This window comes from Pongo abelii, chromosome 3 (assembly GCF_028885655.2).
Source record: "Pongo abelii isolate AG06213 chromosome 3, NHGRI_mPonAbe1-v2.0_pri, whole genome shotgun sequence".
In the NCBI taxonomy this organism is placed as follows: domain Eukaryota; kingdom Metazoa; phylum Chordata; class Mammalia; order Primates; family Hominidae; genus Pongo; species Pongo abelii.
Window position 1 is genome coordinate 126,605,972 of NC_071988.2, and position 12,962 is coordinate 126,618,933.

General features: G+C 39.1%; 1 non-coding gene across 1 annotated transcript; it reads left to right on the forward strand.

Annotated features, from left to right (window-relative positions):
- The first annotated feature begins 5,165 nt into the window (after positions 1 to 5,165).
- Positions 5,166 to 5,275, forward strand: LOC112133239 (U6 spliceosomal RNA). Its single transcript, XR_002914917.2, has one exon. It is a non-coding gene; the product is annotated as a U6 spliceosomal RNA (small nuclear RNA).
- The last annotated feature ends 7,687 nt before the right edge of the window (positions 5,276 to 12,962 follow it).

Consider the following 12,962-nt stretch of genomic DNA (forward strand, 5'->3'; position numbering starts at 1 on the left):
TCTCAAATTGTTTGAATGAATAGGCAGAACCAGCCTGTGAAATCATGAGGGAACAGGGTTGCTTAACCAATTATCCAAGTAGAAAGAGAGGCCAAAAGTAAAGTACGGTAAGAAAAAGGGGAAGTAGCAATTTCAGGTGAGAAAAATAATAGCTGCAGAACGATAAAGTTACAGAGTCAAGAGATTTAGGAAGAGATGGTAGTAGGAAGAATAGAGGATGATTTACAAAAGGGGTGGGGTAAATCACAGAAAATTACTGGAGAAGAATAGAACAATCAAGGTTATAGTACCTATGAATGCCTGTTTCCTAGGTGAAGAGTTTTTAACACAGAGCTATTGCCCCATATGTACTATTGACTTAATATGAAATTAAGAAATGTTTTACTTTCAGAAATTGAGGCTAAGTGAGCCAAGGAAAAGGTCATCCATCAAGAAGCAAGATTTCTCAACCATGGCAGGACATTAGGATCATCTGTAGAACTTTAAAAGATTGTTTAATTTTTTTCATTTGGTTTCCTTTATAGTTGATTTTGTTTAACTTTGCCAGTGAAATTTAAAAAACAAAAAACAAAAAACAGCAATGCTTTTTTTTTTTTTTTTTTTTTTTTTTTAGTTAAAAGCTTAACTCAGAGTCATTACTAGACCTGTGGAAAATCACTGCTAGTTTTAGTAAATTTTTCTGGAGGGTTTGAACTTCAAGACTTTTTTTTTTGTTTTTGGCAACCTCCTTAAAATTTTCATTTTGAAATTTTTATGTCATCGCAGAGCAAAATGTTGCTTCAGTACTTCTATCCTGAATCAACACTAATTCCCAATTCAAAAGCTCTCCGCCATTGAGAAAGACATACTAATTTCAAGATCTACATGGCTAAACAGTGTTTCAAGTTTCCCACCACTATCAACAGATTGTAGAAAACAGAAAAATACTGACTTAAAATACTGAAAGAAAATTAATGGTTTCTGGGAAAAGCATGACATTCAGAAAAAAATAAGATGCTTTGCATGCAAATATTCTTGCTAAAAAATATAATTTTTCAGAAAAATTATACCTTTGCTGACACATATCTGATGATGTAGAACTCATATTAAGCATTAAAAAGACACTTAAATTTAAATATCAAGGATTTCCATTTGCAATTCTAAGGTACAGGTAAAATTGTTTTTAGAATACTCCCATTCTCAAAAGAAAGGACCCAAAACAGCCAGATATTTTCTTATATCAAAAATTTTTAAATTTATTTTTTTATACTTGTGAAACATACCCTTCATGTATAAAATTGAAGAAATTCCTGATTAGTTAATGCTGAATGTTAACCTATAGATAAAAATAAATACATTTCAGCATTGTAGTACAGTGAGAAGGGGAACTGGTATACAGTTTGAATATAAAAATAGAACGCAAAATTCAACCTAATGAATAAATGTGAAACAGATCATTGTTTTCTGAACCACTAAATTTTGCCATCATTCACAAGCTAAACTGGCCATCCTTTACTTGATACTATGTAGATTGTGAATCCCCAGTGACTTTTAAATAAAGAGCTAGTTAGATTAATTTAGTTGAGCATCTTCTTGTCCTCACTGAGAATGAACTCCCTCTGCTCATGGGCATCTCATCATCATACAGCTCAACTTTTGTTCCTGTTTCTCTATTTGACCTGATTATTGTCTTACTTCACTAAACCTAGCTATCTTTCTTTCAAGTATCACATCTTCCATGCAGCTCTTCCAAACTGCCAAACTCTCTTTTCCTCTCTCTTGATCTTAGTGGCATTACAAAGCCACACCCAATGGGAAAGGATGGTGGAAAAGCAGCTCCACTGGTGGGTTAGATAGGTTTGTTTTTTTATGTTCATCCTGGCAATCACACCTGATGACAACACGAACATCATCTTGTGCCTGATAGCTATTCTCTTGCAGAGAAAATAAAGAGAAATATTTCCTATGTGCTGACTATATACAGATACTTCCTACATGTCATAATTAATGCACACAAAACCTGTTGGCTAGGGACCATCCCTTAGAGGATGTCTTTATGTTGTATCTTACTAAGTCCCCCATTACAAATCAGAAGGAGCATCAAGATATCTCAATCTCCTGCAGAAAAGAAAGGGTCAGCATGCCATAAAATCATTGTCATTGGCAAACTTTCTCAAAATTCAATTAGTCACCATAAGATCACACCACATCACAAACCGGTTATGTGAGAATGCATATTATGGCATAGGCATGTCCAGACAGCATGATACTTAGAATCAGACTTTCCCAGGAGCCCTACAGAGATTTGTTTTTCTATGTCAAGAATGAATAAAACACATCTGCTTTAAAATTCTTCCAGACCAAAATAGTATTAACATAGCACCTATCAAATCTGAGAAAAATAACAGATAACAGTTGATAGACATATTAACCATTTATGCTCTAGCAATCTATTTATTCATGTTCCTGACTCTTACATTCTAGAAAGCAGTATACTCAGTCCTTATAGTCTCTAACATTAAATTTACATTTTATTGTTTGGTCCTCAACTTCTCAAAACATACTCCCAAGAAATCACTTTTGAAGTTGACTACCACAATTGCTATAAATTAGTAAGCTGGCTTACTCACTGCTCCAACAGCAACTCTGAGGTAAGTTTGGAGCTGAATAAAAGAAACTATAACAGCACTCATTTTTGCAGACATATTTTCTTTGGTCTTGATTTTCTGTTTACATTTAGCTCAGTTGTTTAAAGTTACTTATAATTATAAGTTCCCTTATTGCCTATGATAGTCATTATATACATAAATTTAATAAATAAATGCTCAGCACTACTAAGTTTGTGTAACTGAAGTAATTATTTGTTTATTCTCTGCAATTCTATAAAAGGAAACATTCTAACATGCAAATCTTACTGTATCGCTCCCTGGCTAAAAATCATCCCGTGACTGCGACTAGATCCAGAATTAAGTCCAAGTTTATAAGTGTACTTCACCACTGCGTTTATAAAAGTACACAAAGCTCCTGTCTTTCTTTCCTGCTGTCTCAAGAAAGTTCCACCTCTAGACCTATTCTGGATCTTTTACGATGTAGTCATCAGGAGGTTAGACAAAGAAATGACCACAGAATGAGAAAGACTTGGAGACATTAAGTAAACTTAATAAAGAGATAAGTGAAAAGGAAAGAGAGGGAGAAGGGAAAAGATGAGAGCTGAATGTCAAGAAAATACTGCAGGATTATGAATTTACAGAGGTAGTTTTTAGGTGTTAGAAAATAGGAGGAATAGAAAATAGAAATTGGATAGAGGAAAGTGAGGATTTTTATATTTTTTGAGAAGTACAATTTTTTTTTTGGTATTTGCAGTCTTATTTATTGTTTTTTTAAATTAATTATGCTTGATGATTTTTTGATTACTTAGACTGGGCTTTTTTAGAGGCCCCCTCCATAAAGAAACTGGGCTACATGGGACTGTGGGATATATTAGGATTATAGAAGTAAAATGCCCTGATCTTTTTCTCATTTGGCCACCATGAATGCACTAATCCTTTTTTCAATGGGCCTCCTTAGTCCATCATACTCACTCTGGCTCCAATACTTGCTGACAGTTTACAGAGGCCACCATGTTTATTCTCACATCCAAGTCACTGCACTTGTCAAATATTGCTCTGTCTACCTAGAGCACTCACAGTCACTCCCTCTTTTAACACTAAAGTCTACAGTTTCTTCAACAATCAGCTTAGTTATTCTACAGGAAGCCTTTACTCCCACCTCTCTTACATTCTCAGTTAAGATCTGGTAGATACACATACAGGGAACACAGAGAAAGCACATGTCAGCTTTATCAGTCTGTTTACTTCAGACTCTCTCATTACCCTGAGCTTTATGAGGGCAAGACGGTAAAGAGCAATAAAACAACAAACAAACAACAACAAAAAAAAAACAACAGAAAATGATTCATAAAGAAGCTAGTATCTGGTTTATAGTACAATGACTGGGTTTTATACTACCAACAAGTCTTTGAAAATGGTAGGGTGTCTATAAAATCTCCAAGAAACCAATCTCCTTAAAAGCAAACTCCCAAAACAATAATGAAAGGAAAAGAAAGCTTTGATTACACAAATATCTGAAATTTCATTACCTGAAATTTATTATAAACAGACTTCCAGAAAAGATGGTGGTATGGTAGCAGATATCCAAAATCCTTCCTAGAAACTAAGCCAAATCCCAGAGGAAAAATAAGAATAGAGAAAATTCTGCAAAGTTCACATTGGTTGAAGTCCAGTGGTAAATAATGTATCCACTCTAGGTAAGCAAAAACTTTTTTTTTTTACATTAGATAACTACCAGAGTCGTTAGGAAGCTGAATAAACAAATGCCAAACTAAGTTTTCAGATATGACTGAAAACCACACTGAGCTATGAATAAAATTGCTGCTCTATAATCGGAAACCTATCTGCAAAACTTGACAGCCACCACCCCATGATCAGGACACAACCACCAAATTGGGTATTCAGGATAGCATTTGCCAGCAGAACCAGAAGAATGACCTGTACCTCACTTCTTTCTTTCAAATCTTATGCAAGTGCATTTGCGTGGTGAACATGAATCACATTTAGTCCCCTATCTTAGAGATTCAAGGAATTACTGTTCTGTTTTCCAGCTCTTCCATGCAGAAAGACACACTAGAAATAAATTAAAAAATAATAAAACATCAGTACACCAGATCATTCACACCATGTGGATGCCTCCTCAACAAGGCATAGTAAAAGCCAGAGGGGATTTTCACTTAGGAATAATGCAGATGAGATTAGTTGGGAGGAACTAATCAGGAACATACCCGTGATAATCCTTCCCCAAGAGTAGTAAAGGAATATGGGAAAGAACAAGAACAGAACACACACACCCCTCTAAAGTAGAGAGGACAGGGGTAGAGATGAGTTTTGTACCTCTCAACTTGGTATTCTATCACTAGAACATACAAGGGCTATGCTACCTTATTAAGAATCCTGGCCATACCAAATGGAAAATCTGCAGTAAAATGTTTTCTGATCTGACTTATAATTTCTGTGGCAAACTTGTCCCTACTGGAAGTATACTCTCCTAGAGTATAAGAGCATTCTACATTCCTACCAACAATGTAGGGCTGGCCCTGGTGACATTATATACCTGGAATACAATAAATATGAGTGCTAATGCATATTAGCGTAGCACATACACTAAAATTAGAATGATACAGAGATTAGCATGGCTCTTCTGCAAGGATGACACACAAATTTGTGAAGTGTCCTATGAAGAGGGTAGGAGAGACAGTCTTGAGTCCCTGAGGCCATACATGTCCCATTTCCTGTCAGCAGTTGTATAGTATGGAGAGATAATCTTTGCACTTTGAGGAGGGAGAGTGCAGCAACAGGGTGACTTTACATTTAACTCAATGCTGCAAGATCACAGTGGAGAGTAAAGCAATGCTGGGCTTAGCCAGCGCCTGCACGTGGAGGGAGCATGTGGATCATAGCCAGCCAGAGGGGAATTGCCTATACTAACAGTTAAAACTTGAGTTATTTGGCAAGCCTCACCACTGTGGGCCAAACTGCTCTGGGATTTTAGGTAAGCTTGCAAGGCAGTCTAAGACCCAAGGACTGCAATTCCTAGGCAACTCTTGGTGCTAGGCTGGGCTCAGAGCTACCTCCAACATGGTAATGTCTGGGACACAAGGGTACCTTCCTGAGCTTTGGCAGAGCCCAGAGATAGAAGAGGAAACAGAGCATGAAGAATCAGGATCCCTTTCTAGAGCTTTTGAGAGAGATTGATGGAACAAGACAGACATCAAAAGAGGGCTGGCTTCAGCCAAAACAACAAAGCTGGAAGACAAAAACATCCAATGTCTGGAGATGTTTTCCAGGGTAGAAAGTGGGACGGGGTCTAACAATACTCACCTCGGGGCCCTAGGGCATCAAGATAGGGATGTAAAATCTTTGGGAAGAATTGTGGAAAGAGAATCCCAGTAGCTGCTCCCTCCAGACAGATCCCACTCCAGCTCAGTGTGGACAATGAGGAGACATCAAAACAGCCACAGAGGAGTTGGGGGCATCTGCATCCCAGAGACCATGTTGTGAGTCCCTCTATGCTTGTCTCCTGGCCCAGAATGATAGCAGCTGCAGTAAGGGGCTCTCTCTGCTTTACAGTGTGTTTGCCCCTAGGCAAAAGGGGTTGGGGCCCCCTGCAGCCTCTGCTCTTCCTCCAGGAAGTAGGAACCTTGGAGGTGGGCTGGCAGCATCCCTCCAGAGCTAAACTGCTTCTGCACAAAGCAGTCCCCAGTGACTGCAGTCCCTGCCTTACACCCTGGGCATAGAGAAGCCCCTTCGTATCTCTCACCTGGAAGCACCACTCTTGCCAGGCAATGAAGTCCCAACCTTCTGTATCTCTTGCTGCAGCTGGACCAGCTCCTTGTCATGGTCATGGTCCTTGATGCTGATGCTGGTGTCTGTAGCCTGGCCTAGGACAGGCCAGTGGGAGTTCATGTGAGGAGGGTTTCAAGCTTCTAGGCCCCAGGGCTATGTGTTTTGTAAGAAAGGCACTGGTCCCAGCTCTTACCCACACAGGGAACCGTCTGAGTCTCTGAGTACTCATATTTCCTTCTTGAGGCAAGTCTAGTGCTTCCACAAGACACCACAGTCCACAGATTTGGCCCCCTGGGCTCTCTGGTTGGTAAAAGAGGAGGGAAAATTGGGCCTGCTCTCAATAAAGAAAATTCATCAAGCCTGCAGTTTTGGACGACCGAAGTAGACAACCTTTAGAATATAGATTGTTACCCAGCTTTCTCCTGCTAAGCAGGATAAGTTTCTGGAGAAAAGAAAACATCACCAGCTACTCTCATGAACAGTTGAAAAAGACCTTTTTGTGTGGCAGGAGCCTGGCCTGAGGTTTAATCCTGTTTCGACCACATAACAATTCACAGCAGGTCTGTTGAAGGGCAGCTCAAGAGTTCAGCTACATCTCTGTTTAGCTATTTAGCATAATCAACAACTTCTTGAGTTCCTCATTTTCCTTGGAAGCTGCTGCTATCTGCTTCTCAAAGTTTCTCACCACTGTCTAGAACAACTCACTTCTTTTTTACCAAATGGAACAGACAGGTGAGAGAAGAGAATAGTTAAGAAACTAACCCAAGCATGCTAACTCCGTTTTTCCATGCTTTTACTCCCTGGCCTCTCTCCTTCCTGCACACAAGCATCCCCATATTACCTGCTTTGAGTTTTGCCAATTTTACCTGTGGGCTGGCTCCTATCTGACACTTCAGGTTGTTGAGAATGTCAGCCTGTGGGTGGGAAAAGAGGAGAGGGAGGATGAATGGTGAGGAGCTTGCTCCTGGAAACGCCTCCCTCAACCCTCCTGATACTCACTTCCCTGGCAACTCCTGCATCATCTGCTGTTTCCCACATTTGCTGCCCCCACTCCTCGAGCTTCTGCAGCTCCCTGTCCTTCCTCTTCAGCTCATAGTCAGACTGCACCTTCTGGCTGATTAACTAGTTTTGCAAACACTTCACCTGGTAGAGTAGAGGGGTGCATTAAACAGGAAAGGCACATGCAGGACCCACAGAGCCACCAGCAAGGCGAAATAAATCAGACCCCATGCATGGAAAAAAAGAACAAGACCTTCCACAAACAAGTGAGGCAGTCACAGCCATGGGAGGCATGCCATCCCTCCCTGCCCTTTCAAGCCAAGGCCTGCTACTCTAACTGTTGCCAAGCTGGGCCCAGGCCACACCACAGCCCGTTGGTCTGTTCCTGGGCCTGTACAGCAGCAATCATTGCTCACATGTTTGCATCTGGTCCTGGAGTAGGGCGGGAAAGGAAAGCCATTCTCCCAAGATACTGGTTCTTAAACATTATTGGGCATCAGTATCACCTGGAAGGCTTGTTAAATCACACATTGCAGAGCTCACAGTTTCTGATTCAGCAGGTCTGAAGTGGGCCCTGGAATCTCCATTTCTAACAAGTACTCAGGTGATGCTCATGTGCTGGTGCAGAGACCGCAATTTGAGAACTGCTGCTCTAAGCCTTACCCTGGCTACTTTTAGCCTTCCCATCCTCACTCTTCTAGAGTCTGAGCGGCCTTTAATGGCAGGAAATGACTCTGGACACCTACCTTCTTTACATGCCCATTTTATCTTATCCTAAACCTTCAGGGAGTGATAAGACAGATGCCCACCACCCTCAGAGACCCCTCTGTAGCATAGTTAAGAATGCCTAGGATCTGTAACAGAGAGCTGGGTTCAAGTCTTAATTCTTCTACTTACAGGTTAGCACCACAGCAAGTTACTAACTGCTGAACCTCTGCTACCTCATCCATGAGATGGGGATAAAATCCTGCCTCCTAGGTAATACATGCCAAGTGCTTTATCTAGTGCCAAGCATCAGTGTATGCCTAATCATTGTGAGTTTATTGTTAGAAGAATCTTTTCAGGCAGATTTATTTGCCTCAGTCTTCTTTTTATTTAATCTATCCAACAGTCCCATCATGTGTGGCTCAGCCCTCAAGCCCTATCTTTAATACTTGACTCTTTCTGCTTTCATTGCTCAAATTATACTCCCCATAATCTCTCTCCTAAACTATTGCAAGTCTCCTAAATTTTTTTAAACTCCTCTTTGCTAAATTCACTTACCGCTCTAGCATCCCGAGCCTCTTCCTAAAGCACAGCTAGCATCATGACATAACTCTGCTCTGAAAACCTTCAAGGACTTCTCAATATGGTCAGTCTTTCCTTACTATGAGCGAATGGGTGGGGAAGCACTGGTTAGAGAGAGTGTCTGCCCTCTCCAACCGGATCTGCTGATAATCCTACTTTCTTTCAGGAGCAGATGTTAAAAGGCCCTTTCCTCCTTCTGATGCCCTAATATGCATTTTCTCTCCTTCCCTAAATTTTCGTAGTACTTTGTATTGTGTCAGTATTATAATAGTGTTCCTTAAATTATAGAGCTGCATGTCATTCTTTAGGCTGGGTGGTCTCTAAAGCCAGGAACCTGGTTGCATTCCTCTTTATATCCCCTAGAACTCAAACACCATGTTGTTAATTCACTTATTTAATAAACAGTGATTCTAAAACTACTTCAGAAAGTATTTTAACATATTTGAGATTCAGAGTGTTTTCTCCTCATCATAAAAACCATCCTCCAGCTTGTTTTTTATGCTCCCTTGTTTTCATTTGGTGCTTTTCATGTTCTGCAGTCACCTTCTAGAAGTCTGAACAAAATCGCAAAGAATGGGCATTCTGGTTCCTGTGCAGCTCTCAAAATAGAGTTCATTTTACCAGCCCTGGACCAGAGGGGAGCCCACCTCCATGAGGGACGAGTCTCAGGCCTGGCAACATTCACCACAAACTGACCGAAGAGCCCTTGGGCCTTGAGTGAATATCAGTGGTAGCCTGGCAGTACGTTCCATGAACCTGTGGTAGTGCTGGCCACAGGGTAAGGCCCTTCTGCCTGTGAAAAGGGGAGGAAAGAGTAGGAAGAACTGTCTTGTGGCTTGACGGCCAGCTCAACCACACTAGAATAGAACACTGGCAGATTTCTAAGGTTTTTTTACTCTAGTCCCTGGCTTCCACATGGCATCTCTGGATCTACCTGGACCCTGGGGGAACGCACCACCCTGAACGGAAGGGCACAAGCCTGAATAGCTTTGCCCCCTGCTGAATGTAGAGCTCTAGGGCCTTGAGTGAACATAGGCAGTAGCCAGGGAGTGGTTACAGTGCACCTTGAGTGAGTCGAGTCCCTGCACAGTCCCAGTGGTGGCGGCCATAGGGTATTGCATCACCCCATCTGCAGCTCCAAATGGCTCAGCACAGAGAGACTCCATTTGGGAGAAAATAAGGGAAAAGAACAAGAGTCTCTGCCTGGTACTCAGATAATTCTTCCAGATCTTATCCAAGACCATCAAGGCAGTACCTCTATGAGTCTGCAGGAACTACAGTGTTACTGGGCTTGAGGTACCCGTTAATGCAGATCTGGCTTAGATCACAACACTCAAGACCTTTTAAATACCTGGAAATCCTTCCCAAGATGAACAAGTACAAACAAGCCCAGACTGTGAAGACTACAATAAATACCTCGCTCTCCAATGCCCAGACACAGAAGAACATTCCCAAGTATCAGGACTACCCAAGAAAACATGACCTCACCAAATGAACCAAATAGGGTACTAGGGAGAAATCCTGGAGAAACAGAGGTATGTGACCTTCAAAGAATTCAAAACAGAGATAGGTGACCTTCAGACAATTCAAAATAGCTATCTTGAGGAGACTTAAAGAAATTCAAGATAACACAGAGAAGGAATTCAGAATTCTATCAGATAAATTTAATGAAGAGATTGAAATAATTAAAAATAATCAAGAAATTCTGGAGCTGAAAAATGCAAGTGGCTTACTGGAGAATACATCAGAGTCTTTTAATAGCAGAACTGATAAAGCAGAAGAAAGAATCAGAGAGCTTGAAAACAGGCTACTTGAAAATACACAGTCAGGGAGACAAACAAAACAAATTAAAAAAAAATGATGCATACCTACAGGATCCAGAAAATAGACTCAAAAGGACAAAATCTACGAGTTATTGGCTTTAGAGAGGATATAGAGAAAGAGACAGGTATAGAATATTTATTCAAAAGTATAATAACAGAGAATCTCCCAAACCTAAAGATACCAATATCCAAGTACAAGAAGATCATAGAACACCAAGCAGATTTAACCCAAAGAAGATTCATTCAAGGTATTTAATAATCAAACTCCCAAAGGTCAAGGACAAAGAAATAATCCTAACAGAAGCAAGAGAAAATAAACAAATAATATAAAATGTAGCTCTAATACATCTGGCAGCAGACTTTTCCAAGGAAATCTCACAGGCCAGCAGAAAGTAGTGTGACATATTTAAAATGATGAAGAAAAAATATTTTACCATAGAATAGTATATATGGTGAAAACATCCTTTAAACATGAAGAATAAATAAAATCCTTCCCAAACAAAAATTGAGGGATTCCATGACCACCAGGCCTGTCCTACATAAAATGCTAAAGGGAGTTTTTCAATCAGAAAGAAAAGGATGTTAAGGAGCAATAGGAAATCAACTGAAGGTACAAAACTCACTGGTAATGGTAAATGCACAGAAAAATACATAATATTATAACACATAACTGTGGTGTGTTAAGTACTTTTATCTTAAGTAGAAAGACTAAATGATGAGCCAAACAAATAACTACAACAACTTTAAGGAACATAGATGTATAAAAAAATTAAACAAACAGAAAAAAGTTAAAAAGTGCAAGGTTGAAGTAAAAGCATAGAGTTATTAGTTGTCCTTTTGCTTGTTAGTTTGTTTATGCAAGCAGTTTTGGGTTGTAAGACAGTATTTGCAAGTCTCATGGTAACCTCAAATCAAAAAATATACCACATATTCACAAAAAATAAAGAGCAAGAAATTAAATCATACCATCAAAGAAAATCACCTTGACTAAAAGGAAGATAGGAGAGAAGAAAAAAGAGAAGAACACAAAACAAGAAAAAAATGACAAATTGGCAAAAGTAGGTCAGTCCTTACTTATCAATTATAACAATGAATATAAATTAACTAAACTCTCCAATCAAAAGACACCAAATGGTTGAATAGAGAGAAAAATAAGAGCCATTGATCTGTTGCCTACAAGAATGTCACCTTCGCCTATAAAGACACACATAAGCTGAAAATAAAGCAATTGAAAAAGCTACTCCATGCCAATGGAAACCAAAAAAGATCAGGAATTGCTATACTTATATCAGAAAAAAAAATAGATTTCAAGACAAAACTGTAACAAGGGAACAAGCAGTCCTTTGTATAATGATAAATAGTTCAATCCAGCAAGAGGCTATTGTAACTATATTGTAATATATAATTGTAAATATATATGCACCCAACACTGCGGCATCCAGATATACAAAGTACATTAGAACTAATGAGAGAGATAGATCTCAATACAATAATAGCTGGAGACTTCAATACCACTCTTTGAGCATTGGACAGATCTTCCAGATGAAAATCAACAAAGAAATATTGGACTGAATCTTCACTATACACCAAATGGACTTAATAGAGATTTGCAGAACATTTCATCCAATGGCTGCAGAATACACATCCTTTTCCTCAGCACATGGACCATTCTCAAGGACAAGTCATATGTTAGGTCACAAAACAAGTCTTAAAACATTCAAAATAATTGAAATTATATCAAGCATCTTCTCTGACCACAATGGAAAAAAACTAGAAGTCACTAACAAGAGGAATTTAGGAAACTATGAAAACACATGGAAATTAAACAATATGCTCCTGAATAACCCAGGGGGTCAATGAAGGAAATCGAAAATTTATTTAAGCAAATGACAACAGAAACACAACATACCAAAACATGTGGGATACAGCAAAAGCAGTACTAAGCAGGAAGTTTATAATCATAAGCACTTAGATCAAAAACAAAGAATAACTTGAAATAAAAAACCTAACTGTGTCTTAAATAACTAGAAAAGCAAGAGCAAACCAACCCAAAATTAGTACCAAAGAAGTAATAAAGATCAGAACAGAAATAGATAAAATTGAAATGAAGAAAACAACACAAAAGATCAACAAAACAAAAAGTTGGTTTTTGAAAAGTTAAAACAAAATTGACAAACCATTAGCCAGACTAAGTAAAAAAAGAGAAAATACCGAAGTAAAATCAGAGATGAAAAAGACAACATTTCAACCGATACAATAGAAATTCAGAGGATCATTAGTGGCTACTATCAGCAACTCTATGTGAAATTGGAAAATCTAAAAGAAATTGGTAAATTCCTAAACACATACAACCTATGAAGATTAAACAATGAGGAAATCCAAAGCTGGAATGAACCAATAACAAGTAATGAGATTGAAGGCATACTAAAAATTATCCCAGCAAAGAAAAGGCTGGAACCCCAATGGCTTCACTGCC